Source organism: Mercurialis annua, linkage group LG1-X, assembly GCF_937616625.2.
Source record: "Mercurialis annua linkage group LG1-X, ddMerAnnu1.2, whole genome shotgun sequence".
Lineage (NCBI taxonomy): Eukaryota > Viridiplantae > Streptophyta > Magnoliopsida > Malpighiales > Euphorbiaceae > Mercurialis > Mercurialis annua.
Genome location: NC_065570.1, coordinates 31,602,424 through 31,622,800, shown reverse-complemented (window position 1 = coordinate 31,622,800; position 20,377 = coordinate 31,602,424). Strand labels below are relative to the sequence as shown.

Below are 20,377 nucleotides of genomic sequence, written 5' to 3'. Positions count from 1 at the left end.
CTAAAAAGGTGAAACGCTGGAATTTGTTTCGTAACGTTTGTACACGTTTGGCTTAATTTGCTAAAAAGGTGAATTACTTGGATTTGTTTCGTAACGTTCGTAAACGTTTGGCTTAAATTGCTAAAAAGGGAAAACACTTGGATTTGTTCTGTAATGTTTGTAAACGTTTGGCTTAAATCGCTAAAAAGGGGAAACGTTTGGTTTTGTTTCATAACCTTTGTAAACATTTGGCTTATATCGCTAAAAATGTGAAACGTTTGGATTTGTATCGTAACATTTTAAACGTTCAGTTTTGTTTCGTAACGTTTGTAAATGTTTGGCTTAAAACGCTAAAAACGTGAAACGTTTGGATTTGCTTTGTAACGTTTGTAAACGTTTGGCTTAAATTGCTAAAAAGGTTAAACGCTTGGATTTGTTTCATAACGCTTGTAAACGTTTGGCTTAAATTGCTAAGAAGGTGAAACGCTTGGATTTGTTTCGTAACGCTCGTAAACGTTTTGCTTAAACTGCTAAAAAAGGTGAAATGCTTGGATTTGTTTCGTAACGTTTGTAAACGTTTTGCTTAAACTGCTGAAAAGGTGAAATTTTTGGCTTTGTTTTGTAGTGTTTGTAAACGTTTAGTTCAAATCGATAAAAAGGTGAAACGTTGGCATTTGTTTCGTAACATTTGTATACGTTTGACTTAAATTACTAAAAAGGTGAAACACTTGGATTTGTTTCGCAACGTTTGTAAACGTTTGGCTTAAATTGCTAAAAGAGAAAACGCTTGGATTTGTTCTGTAATGTTTGTAAACGTTTGGCTTAAATTACTAAAACGGAGAAACGTTTGGTTTTGTTTCATAACGTTTGTAAACATTTGGCTTATATCCCTAAAAATGTGAAACGTTTGGATTTGTTTCGTAACGTTTTATACGTTCGGTTTTGTTTCCTAACGTTTGTAAATGTTTGGCTTAAATCGCGAAAAAAGGGGAACGTTTAGATTTATTTCGTAACTTTTGTAGACGTTTGGCTTAAATTGCTAAAAAGGTGAAATGTTTGGATTTGTTTTGTAAAGTTTGTAAGCGTTTGTCTTAAATCGCTAAAAATGTGAAACATTTGGATTTGTTTCGTAACGTTTATAACCTTAAATGGCTAAAAAGGTGAAATATTTGGATTTGTTTCGTAAAGTTTGTAAATGTTTGGCTTAAATTGCTAAAAAGGTGAAATGCTCGGTTTTGTTTGTAACGTTTGTAAACGTTTGGCTTAAGTTGCTAAAAAGGTGAAACGCTTGGATTTTTTCGTAACGTTTGTAAACGTTTGGCTTAAATTTCTAAAAAGGTGAAACATTTGGATTTGTTTCATAACCTTTGTAAATGTTCGGCTTAAATCACTAAAAAAGGGAATCGTTTGGCTTTGTTTTGTAACGTTTGTAATCCTTTGACTTAAATCGCTAAAAAGGTGAAATGTTTGGATTTGTTTCGTAACGTTTGTAAACGTTTGGTTTAAATTGCTAAAAAGGTGAAATGCTTGCATTTGTTTCGTAACGTTTGTAAACGTTTGGCTTAAATCAAATGGAGGAACGCTTGGATTTGTTTTGTAATGTTTGTAAACCTTTTGCTAAAATTGCTAAAAAGGTGAAACGTAATGTTTGTAAACGTTTGGCTTATATCGCTAAAAATGGGAAACGTTTGGATTTGTTTCGTAATGTTTTAAATGTTTGGTTTTGGGTAGTAACGTTTGTAAACGTTTGGTTTAAATCGCTAAAATGGTTAAACGTTTGGATTTGATTCGAAACGTTTGTAAACATTTGTCTCAAATCGCTAAAAAGGTGAAACGTTTGGATTTGTTTCGTAACGTTTGTAAACATTTGGCTTAAATTGCTAAAAAGGTTAAACGTTTGGATAAGTTTCATAACGTTTGTAAATGTTTGTCTTAAATCACTAAAAAGGTGAAATGTTTCGATTTGTTTCGTAACGTTGTAAATGTTTGACTTATGTGGAAACGTTTGGATTTGATTTATATCTTTTGTAAACGTTTGGCTTAAATCGCTAAAAAGGGGAAACGTTTGGATTTGTTTCGTAACTTTTGTAAATGTTTGTTTTAAATCACTAAAAAGGGGAAACGTTTGGATTTGTTTTGTAACCTTTGTAAACGTTTAGCTTATATTGCTAAAAATGGTTTCGTATTGTTTTAAACGTATGGATTAGTTTCGTAACGTTTGTAAACGTTTGGCTTAAATCGCAAAAAGGGTGAAACATTTGATTTGTTTCGTAACGTTTGTAAACGTTTGGCTTAAATCGCTAAAAAGGTGAAACGTTTGGATTTTTTTTCGTAATGTTTGTAAACGTTTGACTTAAATTGCTGACAAGGTGAAACGTTTGGCTTAAATCGCTAAAAAGCTGAAACGTTTGGAATTGTTTCGTAACGTTTGTAAACGTTTGACTTATATCGCTAAAAAGGTAAAACGTTTGGCTTAAATTGCTAAAAGGGTGAAATGTTTGGTTTTGTTTAGTAACATTTCTAAAGGTTCGGTTTAAACCGCTAAAAAGGCGAAACGTGTAATACCCCGTAGAATTATTAGTGTTTATTTTCGCGCGTGTCCAATTTTAATTAATTAGGAACTCGAAAATAGTAAATAAATTCACGTGATGAATTTATAAGTGTGAAAATGTGGTTTGGTGTGTGTTTTGCCTTAAGTTTGATTTTTGGCAATTTTACGTGTTAAGAGTGAATTTTGCGATTTTTCACTAAAAACCGTCAAAATAATTATTTTAATTATTTTTAAAGGCCCAAAAATATTTTAATCCAGCCCATATGTTATGTTTTAATGTTTTTGAATATTTGAGAAAGTTGAAATTATTTTGCCCCTAGAGTTCGATTTATTTACAAGAATGCCATAATGGCAAACTTGTAAATAATTGAAATAGCTAAACTAATATCTAGATATTTCTATTTGTAACCTTGGTGCCCAAGTTAATTCATCTTCTTCTCCATTTGAGTGTGGGTGCCGAATACTCCATAACTCACAACACAAAATTTTATTCTTTGATTTTCTCTCAAAATTTTCTTAACAAAAATTATCGGGAATATTGCGTAGATCGTTTATATATATTTGCATGTTCGTTTGAGGTATAATTTCAAGCTCAAATCTTTACTTTTAGTTGCTGATGTTAGTTGAGTCTTTAAAACATGCTTAGGATGGTTAAATATGATGTTTGATGGATAATTAGTTGGTTTTAATTACTAGTTTAATGGGTTTTGGTTTACAAATAATTTTTACGTGAAATTAAATTATTTTTTTTAAATTTCTGGGCTGATCTAAATGATGAAGTTAAAATATGCTTTAAAGAGTGATTTTTGTGGATTAAAAATGTTAAACATTTCGGGTATTAATTTAAGAGGAAATTACACCATTTACCAAAAAAATGAAAATAATTACAGAACTACATGTTGACATTTTTCATTTACAAAAATATTAATAATATTTACAAAAGTACAAAAAAATAAAAATAAAATATCAAACATACGGTGTATACTGTGGGTATAATGTCAGTATACTAATAAACTAACATTATATCAACATTATACCAAAATTATACCAACATTATACATACTGAGATTTTATTAATATTAAATAAAAATTTACCAAAATTACATCAAATTGTATATTAAAAATCAAACTAATAATATACCAAAATTATACTAACAGTATACCAAGAGTGAACACATCAAAATATACTGAAATTTTATCATTACATCAACATTACGCCACATCGCATACTAAATATTAACCGAACAATATACTAAAATTATACCAGCAATATACAAATTCTCTAGTTCATTACCAACTATAGTGAAAAATACATATGAAAAAAATTATACATGTTATCAACTAGAAAATATATATAAAAATTGTATAATCAATATACCAAAAATATACTGAAATTATACCAGTAATAAATCAAATATTATTTTTAAATTATCTGATTTATAGTTTTAATATTCTAAAATTATACCATAATTATACCGACATTATACAAATCGTACTTTTGTAATTAAAATTTTAGATATTTTTAAAATTTTAGATATTTTTGTAAATATTTTTAAAATTTTAGATATTTTTGTCATCGTCCCTTAATTTAATGGTTGAAGTTTCGATTTTTAATTGTTTTAAAGTTTAATGGTTTTTAAATTTCTGGAAATAATTTTATTTATGGATGAGTTATATTTGTGGTTGATGATGAATAAGTGTTTATTTAAGAATTTTTAATGGTTTATTTATCGGGTTAAATTTTTGATAATGTTTTTGGTGAAAATTGTTTAAAAAGGGTATTTATGTCATTTTTAAATTCTGGGCAGAAACTATTCATGAAAAATTTATGAAATATATATGTTGATCATTTGTGGAATGAACAAAAGATCACTTTACCCCCCGAACTTGGCGCAAAGTATCAAAAACGTCCAAATTAGCAAAACCGGATCACTTTTACCCTGAACTTGACAAAACCGGCTCAAAAACACCCCTATGCTGACGTGGCATCTTAATTGGAGAGTGGGTTTCTAATTATCTTAATTTACTCTAATTAATTATATTCAAATACTAATTAATCACAATTAAACACTAATTAAACTAGGGGTCGTTTTGGACCTTTTTCCAAAACCATTCAATTTGTTTTTTGATTTCCGGCGAGGAGTTCCTCCTCCTCGCCGGAAAAACGTCTGTTCTTGAAGAAGAACAGACCCACCGGTCTGTTCTTCTTCAAGAACAGATGGGTCTGTTCTTGAACTCAAGAACAGACCCAGATTATGTATGTTCTTGAGTTCAAGAACAGATCGTTGATCCGTTCTTCTGTTCAAGAACAGACGATCTGTTCTTGAACTCAAGAACAGACGATCTGTTCTTGAACTCAAGAACAGATCGTTCTCGAGTTCAAGAACAACAGATCTGCTGTTCTTGAGTTCAAGAACAGCAGATCTGCTGTTCTTGAGAGTGAGGAGCATCTGCTCCTCACCGGGGAGCTGCTGCTCCTAACCGGAGCAGCGACTCCCTCTTCTCAGGCGAGGAGGAGCCTCGCCTGAGATCGAATTTTTTTTGAAAAAAAAATATTTTTTTTGGCAAAACATATAAATTATAGGGGGTTATTTTTGTTTGTTAAAAATTTAATTTGGGAGTTAATTTGTTATATATATAAAATTTAGGGGTTAATTTGTTATATCAAATATTAAATAAAAGGGTTAGATTGTTTTTTTTAATTATTAGATATTAATTTAAATTTTTAAAAAAGAATTAGGATCATTTTAAGCTTTTTGTCATTAAAAACCACCTAGGTTAAAGAAAACCATCACAAAAACCGGAGAGTGTGTCTCACTCTCCGGGGTGAGAGTGGGGAGGGGTGTTTTTGATACGATTTTGTCAAGTTCAGGGTAAAAGTGATCCTTTTTTCTCAATTTGGACATTTTTGATACTTTGTGCCAAGTTGAGGGGGTAAAGTGATCCTTTGTTCTTTGTGGAATTATAGTTGATTTAATTGTGGTGTTTTGACGGATTAATAATCGGTTTTGGTTATTAATCATTATTTCGGTTTTAATAGTTAAAATAATAGAAAATATTATTTTAAAAATTATGGGCTGCTGTTTTTACAAGATGGAAATTAAAAATGTATTTGAAATTAATTTTGGTGAATTTCGGTGTAAAAATAGCTTAAAATGAATTTTTAAGCGTTTTTGGCGTTTTTGAGTTTTCCGGCCAAAACCACCGGAATACAGTGAACGGAATGTGAGTAGAGGAGATAGAGCATGTTGGCTCAGTCCTAAGCTCAGTTGGCAGCAGTTAGTGCCGAAATGTTTTTGGCAGAAAATTAGGGGGGGCCGAGCCCCGGGTCAAAAATATTTGACGGAAAAATATTTTTGGATATTTATGAATTGTGGTATATTTGTTGAGATTTTCTAAAAATGTATTTTTAGAAAATTATGTGAATTGAGTATGTGTGTTAGAATTATATGAAATTATAATTCTATGTTTATTTATTGAACTAAATAAACTATGTGGTGTATCGTATAGAAATACGATGATGCGGAAAGAGATAGTCGGAATCAAATTTGGTTATGTGATTATGTGGTTTAATGAATGGCTGAGACGGTCAAGAGTTTATCCTAGAATTTAGAGTTATTACATTTATTAATGTTTAACCTCTAAATTAGATCCAGCGAGTTTTGTCGCGGAAACCGGCGAGCAAAGGTTTTGATATTTCAACGGGTGATATTTTTATATTTGGAATAAGCGAGTACTGTGAGTGTGTTTACAACTTATACTGCTAAATATTAGTATTAAAAATATTGCGAACTGCTTTACATGATTTTATTCGCCTGGAAATATTCCGGACTCGAATCTTTGAATTTATAATCGGGATTGGTTTGAGGTTTGATACTTTAACGAACCTATGTAGATATTCACATGGCTTGATTGGTTAAAAACACTTAACCACGTGATTTAAAAGTAATAATCTGGGAGCTACGAACTCAGGCGAGATTAATACCGAAAACTACTCCTAAATTAAAACAATCCGGGGATTGCGAGATAAAAAGCACTGGGCTTGGTTTTTGATTGATTGATTTGTTGATACATAAATAATGAAGCTCTGAGCTATTTATAGCTCCTCATAATCAAGACTCTTAATTCAACTAGGACTAAAACTTTAATAGAAAATTACTCCTAATGAGCTACAAATTCCTAATAAATAGAAAAAGCAATAACAAAAAAGGCTTTTCGTTGGGCCTGAATTCCTAATAAGCCCATATGAAACTTTACCCAGTAATTTCCTGGGCCGGTGTAAACAATGCCCCCAACCGGAGGTTTTGCCAAGTACCCTTTTAAATCGTCAAACACCCCCTGTTGTTCGTCCGTCCATATCCATTCATCGGTCTCTTTTCCTCTTAACAAAACACTCCAGCTGCGAAGTCGGCCTGCTGTGTTTGCTATGAATCTCCTGAGGAAATTGATTTGACCGATGAGCCTCTGGAGCTGCTTCTTAGTTTTGGGTGGTTCAGCATCGATGATCGCCTTGGCTTTGTTCTTGTCTATTTCCACTCACCGCTGGTGAACCAAAAAACCAAAGAAGTTTCCAGTTGAAACACCGAATGCGCATTTTAGGGGATTCATCTTCAACCCATTACATCGTATACGTTCGAAACCTTTCCGAAGGTCGGCCAGATGGACTTCGCTGGTATTTGATTTGATCACGACGTCGTCGATGCAAACTTCAAGGCAGTCAAGGCCTCTGAACATCTTGTTCATCGCCCTCTGATATGTTGCCCCCGCGTTTTTCAAGCCGAAAGGCATCACGACCCATTCGTACGCTCCGATCGGCCCGGGGCATCGAAAGGCTGTTTTAGAGATGTCCTCTTTGCTGATTGGAACTTGGTTGTAACCAGAGTGTGCGTCGTGGAAACTGAGTATCGTGTGCCCTGCTGCCCTGTCTATTAGCATATCGGCCACCGGCATCGGGTATTCGTCCTTAGGTGTGGCTAGGTTGAGGTTTCGAAAATCCACGCATACTCTTAGCTTTCCGTTTTTGTTCATCACTGGTACGATGTTAGAGAGCCATTCGGTGTTATGAGTTTCCGAATAAACTTAGCATCTTCCAGCCGCTTAATTTCGTCCTGGATGAGGGTATCCACTTCCATGGACATTCGCCGGGGAGGTTGCCGAAATGGCCGAAACCCACTTTTCAATGAAAGCTTATGCTCGGCGATATCAGGATCAAGGCCCGGCATCTCATCATACGACCAGGCAAAACAATCGCGAAACTCAATGAGTAGAGCGATCAGTTATCCTATGAATCCCTCGTCCAGTCCTGCGTTGACATATATAGGCTTAGGCGATTCATCTGTTCCCAAATTAACTTCGAGAAGGTCGTCTTGTACTTGGGCGGGATCATCTTTCAGCTTCCCGGTTGCCAATCGTATGTCCCGAACTCGCAGCGATCCTGTTGGGTCTTGATCTTGGTCCTCGTAGATGCATTCGGCCGATGTAATATCATACAGCGAGGCTAACTGCCTAATCTTGTCCCTCAATTCCTTATGTCGTGCTATCATTGTGAACTTTTGTGGATGGTGGATCGGCCTTTGCCCCCGAGGGTCACTAATACTGGCCGATCTGAGTAAACAAGCAGGCGAGGAACGCTCGTCTCCCCTTTTGAAGTAAGGGATTGTATGTTGCGCACTTCCTCGTCATATAAACGTGCTTCGAGCACGTTATGGTCTTCGGCGAAGGGGTTGGGGTCGCCCTGCACGACTTCGGCCTCGCCGTCATCTCGCCATATGAAGAGCATCTGATGCATGGTCGATGGTATACACATGTTGCTCCGGGCATTGACCACAAAAAATCCTTCTTCGGTTTCTACTCGCCCGACCTTGATTCTGAGGGTGATGTACCCCTCGGCCGGCGTTTCGCCTCCTGCGAAATCAGTCATGTAAACATCAGTCGGGTCAAGCTGATCCCGCGTTATGCCCAGTTTTTTGAGCATTTTCGCCGGTAGTATGTTAACGCCAGCCCCGTTATCGATAAGGACCCTGTTGATTGATACCCCGTTCAAATCGGCCTTGATGTACAGTGGCCGAATGTGCCTTGTCATCCTCATTGGAGGTTTGCTAAGAGATACTACCGCTGTACTGTCGGCGCTGTCTCCTTCTGGAACGATGACATCGCCTTCCAACGTCGCCATCTGTCCGGGCTTACTTCTATATGAGTCGGGGAGTGTGACCACCTTCACTCCGTATTCGTCCCTTACCACCGGGACCCAAGCTTTTAGCACTCCCTTCTTATGCGAAACAATGACCTCGCGGTCTTTAGGCAATCTCGCCTTTAATTGGCCATCCTGGTGCGACACGAGTATGTCTTTGTAAGATGGTTTATCGCCGGACTCTGTTTCGCCCTTGTGAACCGTTGCCGTATAAGTCGTGTCGGTCGGATTAGCTTCTTGTTTTTCACGCTTTGGCACCCATATCTTCCTGACCTTGGGGTTTCGCCGTTTAGGAGACTTGGTGGTCATATCGGCCTGGTTCCTGACTCCCAACCTCTCGACTACAGATCTGTTCTTCCGCTCTTCTCTAGGAGCTAATTTCTCGTCGTGATTTGCTCTCGACTCTTGTCTCAGCCTTTGCATTCGCCTCTTCTGGGTTTTCGTCATACGAGGGGTCTCCTCCGTTGGCCGAAAGATCCTTTTGAATACGGTGGTGGTAGACCCCCGCTGTGGCTCATGCCTCTGCCACTGTTCTGTAGGCGATTTAGGTTTAAAGGTCTTGGGATGCTCCCTCGTGTTCTCGCCTCCTTTGACCTTGAAACACATGTTGCATTATGGGCAAGCCATATCTGCAGTGGGCGAGCTGTGGCGCTTCCTCTTCTGTTGCTGAGATCGTCCTTTCTCTCCTCGCCATTTTGAACCATCAGTCTCCACTCTAGGTTTGGGCCTTCTAGGATTCCACTTACTACGTATTTGCCCTTGTTCCAGGAAACTATCAAAGTGAGGCCGAACAGTATTGATAGAAATGTATTTTACATCGGCCTCTTTCTTCGTTGGGAACAAAAGTTTTCCTTCGTTAATCGCCTTCTGGATCACGTTCCTGAAGTTTACACAATTGTTCGTGCTGTGTCTCCAGGAATTATGGTACTTGCAATAATCCTTGCCGACCAACTCCTCTGATGGTGAAATTACATGACCCTCGCATAGGGCGATCTGTCCATCCTTTAGCAAGGCATCGAATATGTCGTCGGCTTTGGTTAGGTCAGACGAATACTCCTTCTGTACCACCGCGGTTTTATTTTTCTTAACAAAACCAGGCTTCCGCAAGGCCGAACATTCTAGGGGTTTTGTTCCCAAAAATTCGGCCATGTTGACTTCATCTTCGGAACCGCTATCCTCGTTGTCAGACACAACGGCCACGTCCAGCTGATCTTTGTAGTAGGCTCCCTTAGATGCGCCTCTCCTCTGTTCTTTTTCTTGGAGGAGTCTCTCGTAGCTCGTCACCCTGTTCGTTAGTTCGAACAAGTCACGAAAACTATGGCCCTCGAAGTGCTCCCTCATGGAGAAGCTCATACCTCTCACCACCATCGGAACGCAATCGGCCTCAGACATTTTGGTGGAGCACCTAGTCCTGAGGTTTCTGAACCGGTCGATATACTTCTCTGCCGATTCGCTTGGTAGCTGCGAGATACAGGCGAGGTCGGCCAGGGTGACATCAGGTGGTGCCCTGGAAAATTCCTCATGGAAGAGGATTTCGAGGTCTTTCCACGTATCTACTGAATTCGGCGACAGTCTGGAATACCATGTAAACGCCATTTTTGTCAAAGAGCTGGCGAACACCCGGAGCTTCCAAAAATCGTGAGCCGCCGCTTCGCCACATTGAGCCGAGAACCTGGCAACATGTTCGACCGTCGATTGCCCCTTCTCCTCGCCCGAAAATAGACTGAACTCAGGCACTTTATAACCCCTCGGGAAAGGGTATAACTTGTCGATCCAATCTGGATACGGCTTCATATACGATGGTCGAGGCATAGGCCTCAAGTCTACCCCGAGTCTTTCTAACAGGTCCACGAGCTGCCCTTGGTTATATATATTGGGATCGCCCCCTTCCGAGAATGTTCGTTCGCCCACGTTAGGCTCTTGGGCGTTGGCTCCAGTAGCTGCTCCTTGTGGTCTGGCTTCGCCTTGAGGACTCGAAGAGCTCGCCCCCGGGTGATCGGCCCTTCCTGCGAATTCGGCCTCATTCCTTGTCAAGAGTTTGACGGAACCATATGTATATCCCATCTTGGGTTGTTGCGTTGTTTCGGCCGAACCACCTGGATGACCAAAACGGTTCGGTGTTTGGTTCTGTTCGGCCCTTCTGTAACCCTGATCAGCAGTGGATTGCCCGAAAAATAATCTCCCTAGGTTCTCCATCGCCTTGTTGAGGCCGTCCAAGTTTCCTTGGATCTGCCTTTGGACCGACGTTTGGTCGGCCATGATGTTCCTCATTACTTCGGACATCTGATGCATAGCACCATCGAACATCTGCTTGTTCTCCTGTGCTATCTCGCCCCTCATGGCCGAGAAATCGGCCTGTGATAAAGATGGGCGAGAAGGAGGAAGCTGACGTGAGTAATCCATCGTATCATCGGTTGCGTCGTCATTCTTGTCCTTAGGCAGGTTCCCCTCGGTATCCGTTGTATTCGGCACCTTGTTTGATTGGTTCACCTGTTTATCCTTGGCCATGGTTTCAGATCTATCCGAATCAGATTCGTCTACTATGTCGCCCCCCTTCAGCTGTTGTCGGCGTATAGACCGAGCGTGCCTGGAATCGTCCTTAAAGTCCGTTTTTGTGCTAACCATAAACTGGTCCCCAGTGGAGTCGCCAAAAGATGTTCGCCTGGAAATATTCCGGACTCGAATCTTTGAATTTATAATCGGGATCGGTTTGAGGTTTGATACTTTAACGAACCTATGTAGATATTCACAGGGCTTGATTGGTTAAAAACACTTAACCAAGTGATTTAAAAGTAATAATCTGGGAGCTACGAACTCAGGCGAGATTAATACCGAAAACTACTCCTAAATTAAAACAATTCGGGGATTGCGAGATAAAAAGCACTGGGCTTGGTTTTTGATTGATTGATTTGTTGATACATAAATAATGAAGCTCTGAGCTATTCATAGCTCCTCATAATCAAGACTCCTAATTCAACTAGGACTAAAACTTTAATAGAAAATTACTCCTAATAAGCTACAAATTCCTAATAAATAGAAAAAGCAATAATAAAAAAGGCTTTTCGTTGGGCATGAATCCCTAATAAGCCCATATGAAACTTTACCCAGTAATTTCCTGGGCCGGTGTAAACAGATTTGCAAATGCTTTATTTTATTTTGAATTTAAATCGCATGAACTATTATACATAGTTTTGAAACCGATTTAGATTCATTGAAACATGCTTACTATTGGGCGGCAATAGTGTTGTGTGATCACCGGTATTGCATTTAGAATGGGTTGCATGTGAATGTGCTGTGTGAATCCTGGCGACGGCCTGGAAAGTCAGGCGACGGCCTAGACTCTGTGTGAACATATCGTCAGAGGCAACGGAATATAGACGACCAAAGGCAGTAAAGAGAAACTGCCGAGATCTGAGAGGTTGAACCTTTTATTAAAAAACTGAAATGGCGACGGTATATATGTACTGCCGAAATCCGTTGTATAATGAAATACGTAAAAGATGATTGATCGGATTTGACGGGGTAAAGTACAAAAGAAATGAATAAATACGGCCATGAAAATAAAAGGTTAACCCGTAATGTGGTGAAATGATGTGGAATATTTATGTTTCCTGTTTTGAAAGCATATAGGAACATGAATCATGGTTTAGGGTTTCATATGAATCGGTAATCTGGAATGCATTGCTTTCATATTAATGTTTATTACTACATGTTGTACGCATTCACTCAGTTTTTATAACTGATCCTGTTGAATTTATAATTTTTTACAGGCGAGTAGTTTGAGGTGTGGATTTCCAATTTCTTGTTCCGGAAATTCCTGGCTTGAATAAAGTGAGAATGACTTTTCCTTTATGTGTCTAGAGTTGCAGTAGCTAGAATAAATGAACGATGATACCTTAGTAGTCGTTGGACTTATTTATGCTTTATATTTTATTATAACGCTTAAACTCTGATATAATGTAATGTGTAATGCTGTGCGAAAGTCCGAGCGACTGCACTTGAATAAAATGCGATGAACGCATCTGCATAATGAAATGCAGTTAAATCCATAATGAAATGGTCTGCATAATGAAATGCAGTTAAGTCCATAATGAAATGGTCTGCATAGTGAAATGCAGTAATTACCATAGTAAGGTGGTATGCATAATGAGATGCATGATAAACCATAATGAAATGGTTTTGAAAACTAAAATCAATAATTAAAGAGAAAATTATGTGCATGTTTTAAATGGTAATTTTTATTAGAACGTTTTAAACTGCGATTTTAAAATGTTCGAAAATGATTTGAATTCCGCGAAAAATATTAAGTGATTTTTAATTTATTTTTAAGGCTTGCTACGGGTTTCGGAGCAACCACTCCCATTTCCTAGCGCCGGTCACGACGCCGAGGATCGGGTCGTGACAAAACGTTTAATTTTTGTTTCGAAACGTTTGTAAACGTTTGGCTAAAATTGCTAAAAAGGGGAAACGCTTGGATTTGTTTCGTAACGTTTGTAAACGTTTGGCTTAAATTCCTAAAAAGGTGAAATGCTTGGATTTGTTTAGGAATGTTTGTAAACGTTCTGCTTAAATTGCTAAAAAGGTGAAACTCTTGGGTTTGTTTCGAAACGTTTGTAAACATTTGGCTTGAATTGCTAAAATGGTGAAACACTTGGTTTTGTTTCTTAACGTTTGTAAAGGTTTGGTTTAAATCGCTAAAAATGTGAAATGTTTGGATTTGTTTCGTAACGTTTTCAACGTTTTGTTTTGTTTCGTAACGTTTGTAAACTTTTGGCTTAAATTGCTAAAAAGGGAAAACGTTTGGATTAGTTTCGTAACGTTGGTAAACGTTTGGCTTAAATTGCTAAAAAAGCAAAACGTTTGGATTTGTATGGAAACGTTTGTAAACGTTTGGCCTAAATCGCTAAAAAAGTGAAACTTTGGATTTGTTTGGTAACGTTTGTTAATGTTTGGCATAAATCACTAAAAAGGTGAAACGTTTGGATTTGTTTCGTAACATTTGTAAACGTTTGGCTTAAATCGCTAAAAAGATGAAACGCTTGGATTTGTTTCATAACGTTTTTAAACGTTTGGCTTAAATTGCTAAAAAGGTGAAACACTTGGATTTGTTTCGTAAAGTCGTTTATAAACGTTTGGCTCAAATTGCTAAAAAGGTGAAACATTTAGATTTGTTTCATAACCTTTTTAAACGTTCTTTGTAAATGTTTGGCTTAAGTAGCTAAAAAGGTGAAACATTTGGATTTGTTTCGTAACGTTTGTAAACGTTTGGTTTAAATCGTTAAAAAGCTGAAACATTTGGATTTGTTTCGTGACGTTTGTACACGTTTGGCTTAAATTTCTAAAAAGGTGAAACTCTTGGATTTTTTTCGTAACGATTGTAAACGTTTGGCTTAAATTGCTATAAAGGTGAAACGCTTGGATTTGTTTTCTAATGTTTGTGAACATTTGTCTTAAATTGCTAAAAAGGTGAAACGCTTGGTTTTCTTTCATAACGTTTGGCTTAAATCGCTAAAAATGTGAAACATTTGGATTTGTTTCATAACGTTTTAAACGTTTGGTTTTGTTTCGTAACGTCTGTAAACATTTTGCTTAAATTGCTAAAAAGGTGAAACGTTTGGATTTATTTCGTAACGTTTGTAAACGTTTGGCATAAATTGCTAAAAAGGTGAAACGTTTGGATTTTTTTCGTAACGTTTTTAAATGTTTGGCTTAAATTTCTAAAAAGGTGATACGCTTGGTTTTGTTCCATAACGTTTGTAAATATTTGGCTTAAATTGCTAAATATGGGAAGCTTTTGGATTTGTTTCGTAACGTTTGTTAACATTTGGCTTAAATCGCTAAAAAGGTGAAACGTTTGGATTTGTTTCGTAACGTTTGTCTTAAATTGCTTAAAAGGTGAAACACTTGGATTTGTTTCGTAATGTTTGTAAACGTTTGGCTTAAATTGCTAAAAAGGTGAAACGCTTGGATTTGTTTCGTAACGTTTGGTTTAAACTGCTAAGAAAACGCTTGGATTTGTTTCGTTACGTTTGTAAACGTTTGATTTAAATTGCTAAAAAGGTGAAACGCTTGATTTTTTTTCGTAACCTTTGTAAAAATTTGGCTTAAATTGCTAAATATGGGAAGCGTTTGGATTAGTTTCGTAACGTTTGTTAACGTTTGGCTTAAATCGCTAAAAAGGTGAAACGTTTGGATTTGTTTCGTAATATTTGTAAACGTTTTGCTTATATCGCTAAAAAGATAAAACGTTTGGATTTGTTTCGAAACGTTTGTAAACGTTTGGCTTGAATTGCTAAAAGGGTGAAACGCTTGAATTTGTTTTGTAACGTTTGCAAACACGCTTGGATTTGTTTCGTTACGTTTGTAAGAATTTCGTTTAAATTGCTAAAAAGGTGAAACGCTTGGTTTTATTTCGTAACGTTTGGGTTTGTTTTTTTACGTTTGTAAAACGTTTGGATTTGTTTCGTAACGTTTGTAAATGTTTGGCTTAAATTTCTAAAAAGGTTAAACGCTTAGATTTGTTTCGTAACGTTTGTAAATGTTTGTCTTAAATTGCTAAAAAGGGTTACACTTGGATTTGATTCGTTACGTTTATAAACGTTTGGTTTAAATTGCTAAAAAGTTGAAACGCTTTGTTTTGTTTCGTAACGTTTGTAAACGTTTGGCTTAAATTGTTAAAAAGGTCAAACACTTGGCTTGGTTTGAAACATTTGTAAACGTTTGGCTTCAATTGCTAAAAAGGTGAAACGCTTGGCTTTGTTTTGTAGCGTTTGTAAACGTTTGGTTTAAATTGCTAAAAAGGTGAAGCGTTGGGATTTGTTTCGTAACGTTTGTAAACGTTTGGCTTAAATTGCTAAAAAGGTGAAACACTTGGATATGTTTCGTAAAGTTTGTAAATGTTTGGCTTAAATTGCTAAAAAGAGGAAACACTTTGATTTGTTCTATAATATTTGTAAACGTTTGGCTTAAATTGCTAAAAAGGTGAAACGCTTGGTTTTGTTTGAAACATTTGTAAACGTTTGGTTTAAATCGCTGAAAATGTGAAAAGTTGGGATTTGTTTTGTAACGTTTGTAAACGTTTGGCTTAAATTGCTAAAAAGGTAAAACACTTGGATTTGTTTCGTAACGTTTGTAAACGTTTGGCTTAAATTGCTAAAAATGGAAAACGCTTGGATTTGTTCTGCAATGATTGTAAACATTTGGCTTAAATTGCTAAAAAGGCGAAACATTTGGTTTTGTTTCGTAACTTTTATAAACATTTGGCTTAAATTGCTAAAAAGGTGAAATGCTTGGTTTTGGTCCGTAACGTTTGTAAACATTTGGCTTAAATTGCTAAATATGGGAAGCGTTTGGATTTGTTTCGTAACGTTTGTTAACATTTGGGTTAAATCGCTAAACAGGTGAAACGCTTGGATTTGTTTCGTAACGTTTGTAAATGTTTGGCTTAAATTGCCAAAAAGGTGAAACGCTTGGATTTGTTTCGTAACGTTTATAAACGTTTGGTTTAAATTGATAATAAACGCTTGGATTTGTTTCGATAGGTTTGTAAACGTTTGATTTAAATTGCTAAAAAGGTGAAACGCTTGGTTTTTTTTCGTAACCTTTGTAAACATTTGGCTTAAATTGCTAAATATGGGAAGCGTTTGGATTAGTTTCGTAACATTTGTAAACGTTTTGCTTATATCGCTAAAAAGGTAAAACGTTTGGATTTGTTTCGAAACGTTTGTAAACGTTTGGCTTGAATTGCTAAAAGGGTGAAACGCTTGAATTTGTTTCATAACGTTTGTAAACGTTTGGCTTAAATTGCTGAAAAACGCTTGCATTTGTTTCGTTACGTTTGTAAACGTTTCCTTTAAATTGCTAAAAAGGTGAAACGCTTGGTTTTGTTTCGTAACGTTTGTAAACGTTTGGCTTAAATTGCTAAAAAGGTTAAACGCTTGGTTTTGTTTCGTAACGTTTCTAAATGTTTGGCTTAAATTGTTAAAAAGGTGAAACGCTTGGATTTGTTTCGTAAAGTCTGTAAACTTTTGGCTCAAATTGCTAAAAAGGTGAAACATTTGGATTTGTTTCATAACCTTTGTAAACGTTCTTTGTAAATGTTTCGCTTAAATAGATAAAAAGATGAAACATTTGGATTTGTTTCGTAACGTTTGTAAACGTTTGCTTTAAATCGTTAAAAAGGTGAAACATTTGGATTTGTTTCGTGACGTTTGTAAACGTTTGGCTTAAATTTCTGAAAAGGTGAAACTCTTGGATTTTTTTCGTAACGTTTGTAAACGTTTGGCTTAAATTGCTATAAAGGTGAAACGCTTGGATTTGTTTTGTAATGTTTGTGAACATTTGGTTTAAATTGCTAAAAAGGTGAAACACTTGGTTTTGTTTCATAACGTTTGTAGACGTTTGGCTTAAATCGCTAAAAATGTGAAACATTTGGATTTGTTTCGTAACGTTTTAAACGTTTGGTTTTGTTTCGTAATGTTTGTAAATGTTTCGCTTAAATTGCTAAAAATCTGAAACGTTTGGATTTATTTCGTAACGTTTGTAAACGTTTGGCTTAAATCGCTAAAAAGTTGAAACGTTTGGATTTGTTTCGTAACGTTTTTAAATGTTTGGCTTAAATTGCTAAAAAGGTGAAACGCTTGGTTTTGTTCCGTAACGTTTGTAAACATTTAACTTAAATTGCTAAATATTGGAAGCGTTTGGATTTGTTTCGTAACGTTTGTTAACATTTGGGTTAAATCGCTAAAAAGGTGAAACGTTTGGATTTGTTTCGTAACGTTTGTAAACGTTTTGCTTAAATTGCTAAAAAGGTGAAACGCTTGTATTTGTTTCGTAATGTTTGTAAACGTTTGGCTTAAATTGCTAAAAAGGTGAAACGCTTGGATTTGTTTTGTAACGTTTGTAAACGTTTTGTTTAAATTGCTATAAAAACGCTTGGATTTGTTTCGTTATGTTTGTAAACGTTTGATTTAAATTGCTAAAAAGGTGAAACGCTTGGTTTTGTTTCGTAACCTTTGTAAACATTTGGCTTAAATTGCTAAATATGGGAAGCGTTTGGATTAGTTTTGTAACGTTTGTTAACGTTTGGCTTAAATCGCTAAAAAGGTGAAACGTTTGGATTTGTTTCGTAACCTTTGTAAACATTTTACTTAAATCGCTAAAAAGGGGAAACATTTGGATTTGTTTTGTAACGTTTGTAAACATCGCTAAAAAGGTGAAATATTTGGATTTGTTTTGCAAAGTTTGTAAACGTTTGGCTTAAATTGCTAAAAAGATGAAACGCTTGGTTTTGTTTGTAACGTTTGTAAACGTTTGGCTTGAATTGATAAAAGGGTGAAATGCTTCAATTTGTTTTGTAACGTTTGTAAACGTTTGGCTTAAATTGCTAAAAAAACGCTTGGATTTGTTTCGTTACGTTTGTAAACGTTTGGTTTAAATTGCTAAAAAGGTGAAACGCTTGGTTTTGTTTCGTAACTTTTGTAAACGTTTGACTTAAATTGTTAAAAAGGTGAAACGCTTGGTTTTGTTTCGTAACGTTTAGATTTGTATTTTTACGTTTGTAAAACTTTTGGATTTATTTCGTAACGTTTATAAATGTTTGGCTTAAATTTCTAAAAAGGAGAAACGCTTGGATTTGTTTCGTAATGTTCGTAAATGTTTGGCTTAAATTGCTAAAAAGAGTTACGCTTGGATTTGTTTCGTTGCGTTTGTAAACATTTGGTTTAAATTGCTAAAAAGGTGAAACGCTTGGTTTTGTTTCGTAACATTTGTAAACGTTTGGCTTAAATTGCTAAAAAGGTGAAACGCTTGGTTTGGTTTGAAACGTTTGTAAACGTTTGGCTTCAATTGCTAAAAAGGTGAAACGCTTGGCTTTGTTTTCTAGTTTTTGTAAACGTTTGGTTTAAATCGCTAAAAAGGTGAAATGTTGGGATTTGTTTCGTAACGTTTGTAAACGTTTGGCTTAAATTGCTAAAAAGGTGAAACACTTGGATTTGTTTCGTAACGTTTGTAAATGTTTGGCTTAAATTGTTAAAAAGGGGAAACGCTTTGATTTGTTCTGTAATACTTGTAAACGTTTGGCTTAAATTGCTAAAAAGGTGAAATGATTGGTTTTGTTTGAAACATTTGTAAGCGTTTGGCTTAAATTACTAAAAATGTGAAATGTTTGGCTTTGTTTTGTAGCGTTTGTAAACGTTTGGTTTAAATCGCTAAAAATGTGAAAAGTTGGGTTTTGTTTCGTAACGTTTGTAAACGTTTGCCTTAAATTGCTAAAAAGGTAAAACACTTGGATTTGTTTCGTAATGTTTGTAAACGTTTGGCTTAAATTGCTTAAAAGGGAGAACGCTTGGATTTGTTCTGTAATGTTTGTAAATGTTGGGCTTAAATTGCTAAAAAGGCGAAACGTTTGGTTTTGTTTCGTAACGTTTCTAAACGTTTGGCTTAAATTGTTAAAAAGGTGTAACGCTTGGATTTGTTTCGTAAAGTCTGTAAACGTTTGGCTCAAATTGCTAAAAAGGTTAAACATTTGGATTTGTTTCATAACCTTTGTAACGTTCTTTGTAAATGTTTGGCTTAAATAGCTAAAAAGGTGAAACATTTGGATTTGTTTCGTAACGTTTGTAAACGTTTGGTTTAAATCGTTAAAAGGTGAAACATTTGGATTTGTTTTGTGACATTTGTAAACGTTTGGCTTAAATTTCTAAAAAGGTGAAACTCTTGGATTTTTTTCGTAATGTTTGTAAACGTTTGGCTTAAATTGCTAAAAAGATGAAACGCTTGGTTTTGTTTGTAACATTTGTAAACGTTTGGCTTGAATTGCTAAAAGGGTGAAATGCTTCAATTTGTTTTGTAACGTTTGAAAACGTTTGGCTTAAATTGCTAAAAAACGCTTTAATTTGTTTCGTTACGTTTGTAAACGTTTGGTTTAAATTGCTAAAAGGGTGAAACGCTTGGATTTGTTTCGTGACGTTTGTGAACGTTTTGTTTAAATTGCTAAAAAAACGCTTGGATTTGTTTCGTTATGTTTGTAAACGTTTGATTTAAATTGCTAAAAAGGTGAAACGCTTGGTTTTGTTTCGTAACCTTTGTAAACATTTAGCTTAAATTGCTAAATATGGGAAGCGTTTGGATTAGTTTTGTAACGTTTGTTAACGTTTGGCTTAAATCGCTAAAAAGGTGAAACGTTTGGATTTGTTTCGTAACGTTTGTAAACATTTTCCTTAAACCGCTAAAAAGGGGAAACATTTGGATTTGTTTTGTAACGTTTGTAAACATCGCTAAAAAGGTGAAATATTTGGATTTGTTTTGTAAAGTTTGTAAACGTTTGGCTTAAATTGCTAAAAAGATGAAACGCTTGGTTTTGTTTGTAACGTTTGTAAACGTTTGGCTTGAATTGATAAAAGGGTGAAATGCTTCAATTTGTTTTGTAACGTTTGTAAACGTTTGGCTTAAATTGCTAAAAAACGCTTGGATTTGTTTCGTTACGTTTGTAAACGTTTGGTTTAAATTGCTAAAAAGGTGAAACGCTTGGTTTTGTTTCGTAACGTTTGTAAACGTTTGACTTAAATTGTTAAAAAGGTGAAACGCTTGGTTTTGTTTCGTAACGTTTGGATTTGTTTTTTTACGTTTGTAAAACTTTTGGATTTATTTCGTAACGT

General features: G+C 35.8%; 1 long non-coding RNA gene across 1 annotated transcript; it reads left to right on the top strand.

Annotated features, from left to right (window-relative positions):
• The first annotated feature begins 3,014 nt into the window (after positions 1-3,014).
• Positions 3,015-12,702, top strand: LOC126665479 (uncharacterized). Its single transcript, XR_007637645.2, has 3 exons — positions 3,015-3,108; positions 6,181-6,268; positions 12,491-12,702. It is a non-coding gene; the product is annotated as an uncharacterized LOC126665479 (long non-coding RNA).
• Positions 12,703-20,377: the final 7,675 nt, after the last annotated feature.